The 5,395-nt window shown below is 35.0% G+C and overlaps 1 non-coding gene across 1 annotated transcript; it reads left to right on the forward strand.

Moving 5' to 3' along the window:
• Nucleotides 1-3,990: 3,990 nt before the first annotated feature.
• On the forward strand, nt 3,991-4,126 carry snrnau11 (small nuclear RNA u11). The gene has a single exon (XR_015945528.1). It is a non-coding gene; the product is annotated as a U11 spliceosomal RNA (small nuclear RNA).
• Nucleotides 4,127-5,395: the final 1,269 nt, after the last annotated feature.

A 5,395-nucleotide genomic window follows, 5' to 3' on the forward strand; every position in this document is an offset into this window, starting at 1 on the left:
GTTTGAGGAAAATTCATCACATTTACAGTAATAAATTTGCAGATGGTCACAAAGCTATATTAAGTTTAAATATAATTAAACTACATTTTATCACAATTGATCACATCCATATTTAAAATTTTACTTGCATAACATGTATGGGTATGTCACTTTAAAGCTAGTAATATCTCGTAATATCTAAAGTAATGACAAAACAGGTGATTTTGCTGACATTTTAGGATTATATGGCAGAACGGTATGCAATGCCATCAGTCGACAGAGACATTTCCCAGTATTTTTTTGTTGCAATCATGATATTACAATAATTAACCCCAAAAAAGTGAAAGCAATGCAAACACTTTCCTATAAGGAAAAATTCTAAACACATGCGGACATTTTTTCTTTCTTTTTACTGAACTTTCTTTTTACTGGCTTATTATGTGGTCTCTGTTGCCATCTTGTGGATTGACAACGTCAGCCATTTTTGTTCTGCTTAATGACAGGTAATAGCTGCAGATGGTCTGTATCTCCCAAATATATATATATATATATATATATATATATATATATATATATATATATATATATATATATATATATATATATATATATATATATATATATATATATATATATATATATATTTAAAATAGGCTCTATCCTTATAAATAAACCCAGTAGTTGCAATCTAAACAACTATGTTCTTGCCTAAAAAAAGCCTTAAAGGTACACTATAGTGTCCAACAGCTGCATTATTTGCAGTGTTGTAAAGTAACTAATTACAAATAATCAAGTTACTGTAATTGAGTAGTTTTTCTCAGAAATTGTAATTTACTAAGTAGTTTTAAAAATATGTACTTTTACTTTTCCTTAAGTACATTTTTAGTGCAGTATCTGTACTTTTACTCTCACTACTTTCCTTCAACCTGCAGTCACTACTTTGTTTTTTCTTGTTTATGGGAATTAAAAAAAAATCAGTCCTGTAATTCCTGTCCAAATCACACATAGAAGGTAAATTGCATCATGAAGTACTTCAAGACATTTGCACTTTACATTGCAGCGAACTGTTTGGAAGCATTAAGTGTCCAGGAAGATGCTCATAATCTTTACACGCATTGACCCAGAGACTGTTTAGATCAGGGATGCCCAAACACAGGCTGTTTCTCAATTCCATGAACGCAGAGAAGACGTGGAGACGGGTCTTGCCAGGTGTCCACGGAAGAATGAACTCAGGAGACCACGAGGGCAGAGAATGCATCCTTCAAGAAATGAGATGCTGCATTCTTCCTGATGGTCACATGACCTTCACGCGTTTTAAATGTTAAATTATTTAAACATTACAGCATTCATACAGCCATTTATTGTTTCCCCCCTTTTCAAAATATATACTATGCATTAAAACATTATAAGCACCATTTAAACAAAACTGATTTTAATACGAATTTCAGCAAACAAACACTCTTAATGTGTTTATTCCTTTATTAAGATGTTCATGGTAATGTTTACTTTCACCGTTTCATTTAGGGAAACTCCTGAGGTAAATAAGTTAAATCTCTGAACTTTAATAATAAATATAGATAAAATGCTGTGCCAATGCTGTCGCAATGACTTCTGGGACTTCCAGAGTGAGTTTGATGAATCGTTGCTTAAGTCTGCATTGGTGCACCCTTGATATCAAGATCACATCCGGGAAGTTTCACGCATCCTCTGTTCTTGCAGTCTTGAGTATTGGAACTATACTTTGGCAGCTGATGATGACATTACACGAGAACACGAGGACGCAAGACCGCTGAAGAACACATATTGAGAAACAGCTACAGTCCTTGAGGGCCGATGTCCTGCAGATTTTAGCTCCAATTGGCCTCAACACACCTGCTCGGATGTTTCTAGAAAGCCTAGTATGAGATTGATTAGCTAGCCCAGGAGCGTCTAATTGGGATTGGAACTAAACTTTGAAGGACACCGACCCTCCAGGACCGAGTATGGGCACCCCTGGTTTAGATGCACGTCACTGAAGAGAAGATGATGGAAATTTACTGTATGATGACGGAAATGACCTTAAACACCCAGAAGACACAAGACGTCAACATGCCGTCAGATTGAAATTGTACCCTAACGTCGTGGAGACGCTGCATTATGTTTGGAAATGAAAATCGGGTGGACATCAGAGCTCGACATCAGCCCGATGTCAATGTCCAACGTCCAACCTAAAACCAACCAAATATCAACGTCTAAGGATGTTACAGCTTGACGTTGTGTTGACGTTACCACTATGACATCTATCAGACGTTGAGTTTTGGTTGCCATAACTGATGAATAAATGTCAGTACTTGACGTCAATAAGATGTTGGTTTAAGATGTTGGATTTTGGTCACTTTCTAACAACCTAAAATCAACCAAATATCAACGTCATTTGATGTCATTATTAGACATCAAAATAATGTTGTCCTTAGACACTGGTTTGACATTGAATTTTGGTCACCCGACATCACAACCTAAATCTAACCTAATGTTAACGTCTTATGACATTGTGTGCCTGCTGGGCAATAACTAAATGCACTACAGAATGTTACGTTCATACATCCACAAATTACATGTAAATGCATTAACTTTTAATAGGATAATACTCACTACTCATGAGTAGTTTTAAAATGGCTACTTTTTACTCCTACTTTGAGTATTGTTTACAACAGGTACTTTTACTCTACTCACACTAAATATTTAGGCAAGTAATGGTACTTTTACTTAAGTATGCTTTTTCAGTACTCTTTCCACCACTGATTATTTGTCAAACTGTAGTGATTTATTGATCCACTGTCACTCTATGTGGGCTTCTGATGTTGCAGAATATCACAGCTATCAGTCAATCAGATCCGAGAACCAAACAGAACAGTTATCTATATATAGAAATATATTCTCATTACTGTTCAAATGATCATGAAGGCTGTGATTTCGATTGTTACTAAATACTTTGTTGTCACTGAAAAAAATGGGTGGAATACAATCTAATGGGCTCACCCCTATGCCCTAATTTGTTCGGAGGGTCCCTCTGGAGAAATTAGGGATAAACCCTTCCAAACTGCACACTAAACAGCTTCCCAGCTCAAAAGATAATTTCCCCAATTGTCGATTAGTTTTATTTTTCAAACTTCTCCATTCCAAAGAGCCCTTAGAAGTGGCCAGTGTTGATCACTTCAGTTTATAACACTTGACTTCAATATGATACCCATGTTTTTTCACTCTGAAGTGCCCTTCGGAGAGCAATATATTTCGTTTGGAATACACCCATTGTGTCCAAGTCAAGCACTTAACCTACTACTTCTGTAAAGATTCTGAAGTGTGTAATGTACATACAAGAGACACTACTGCCCATGGGGCAATAGAACCTCTGTGGATAGCATCTGTAAAGTGGAGCAACTGAAAAACATTCAGACTTCTTTCTTTAAATTGTCTTTTAAAAATAATAAGTTGTGCTACACATACATTACATGCACAATGTTATAGGTTGACTTTGTTTGAAGCAATTATCTGTTGCAGACCAAAAAAAATCATTAAATTTTATAATTTAATTAGCTAATTGATATAACAGACAATATTTTACATTTTTTATCAACTAGTGTTTATAATTATGCGTGTAGTGGGAAATACATTCGTTTTTTTGTCATTCTAACGTTGTTTCTAGTTTGCTAACCAATCAGACGACACGATTGAAGCATCCGCGTATTATCATTGCACGAAATGCCTGTCACTCATTAACGTTACCGCCCCCTTCCCATGATGCTTCATTGTAAGTTATCTTTATACCTTTTTTACATGTGTGTTTTGGCCGGATTTAGCATATTATCATAAAATATATACATTTTAGATTTTCAAAATTAATTATACATTGAAGAATTAATGAAGAGCAAGAATTTATTGTTGTTTTTATTTACCCCAGCAATGCTCGAGGTTACCCTCTCTGTGACGCTCAAGTCTCTGAATATGGTCTTCAACTGTGCTTTCATTAAGTTTAAAAAGGGCATCTGCTGTGAGTAGCATAGCTGTGGAAGGGGATCTCTGACACAGTTACGGAATCGCTATCAAGAGATTTCGGATGCATAATTTTTAAGAAACGGGGCTGCTAATGATCGTAGGTCTTGGCGCCCCAAATCAACAACGTTAAAAAGAAAACATAAAGAGATAGAGTTGAATGAAATAAGCCCATCTAGCTTCTTTCAGTTCAGAGATTGGACGAGCTGTCTTTCATCAAACTGATAATATTCTCAAATATATAGATTATTAATATAGACATGCCTATTTATCCTAACCCGTTTAATTAACCTAATTAACCTAGTTAAGCCTTTAAATATCACTTTAAGCTGTACAGAAGTGTTTTGAAAAATATCTAGTAACATATTTTTAACTGTCATCATGGCAAAGATAAAATAAATCAGTTATTAGAAATGAGTTTTTAAAACTTTTATGTTTAGAAAATGTGTTGAAAAAAATCTCCGTTTAACAGAAATTGGAGAAAAAAATAAACAGGGGGGACTAATTCTGACCTCAACTGTATGTTCTCCAGTTAAATTATAATTATTTTATATTTCCCCCTATGTACTGTTTAACATATTGTTCTACACATTTCTAAACTTAATAGTTTTAATTTCTAATAACTGATTTCTTTAATCTTTGCCACGATGAGAGTACATAACATTTTTCAAGATACTATAATTAGGTTGACTAGGTTAGCAATGGTTTCTCTGTATAAACAATGGTTTGTTCTTTTTTTTTTTTTTTTTTGGTCAATGGTTTATGTTGAAAATAAAATAGTGCCCAAGGAGCTAATAATATTGACTGCTTTTATTAAAGTCATTCATTCATTCATTTTCTTGTCGGCTTAGTCCCTTTATTAATCTGGGGTCGCCACAGCCGAACGAACCGCCAATATATCCAGCAAGATTTTAAGCAGCAGATGCCCTTCCAGCCACAACCCATCTCTGGGAAATTATTAAAGTCAAAATAAAACAAATTAAACTCTCTAGAAAAAAAAAAACATACATATATAATCGAAGATACTGAGAAAATTCCCTTGTTCTATTGAAAATCACTTATCAATATTTTAAAGGAGGGCTAATTTTACCCTTAACTGTATATATAGCTAACTCTAACAGATTATATAAAATTTCATCTTTAGGAATTTATTACCGGCGACGCAGTGGCGCACTGCGTAGCCCGTTCGCCTTACAGCAAGAGCCTCGGCTGGGGCAGTTGGCATTTCTATGTGGAGTTTGCATGTTTTCCCCATGTTGGCGTGGGTTTTCTCCCGTTTCCCCCACAGGTATGTTATATATGACCGTAGTGTATGAGTGTGTGTATGGATGTTTAACAGTGATGGAATGTGGCTGAAAGGGCATCCGCTGTTTAAAACATATGTTAG

The sequence above is a fragment of the Danio rerio genome, chromosome 19 (assembly GCF_052040795.2).
Source record: "Danio rerio strain M-AB ecotype USA chromosome 19, GRCz13ab, whole genome shotgun sequence".
NCBI classification, from domain to species: Eukaryota; Metazoa; Chordata; class Actinopteri; order Cypriniformes; family Danionidae; genus Danio; species Danio rerio.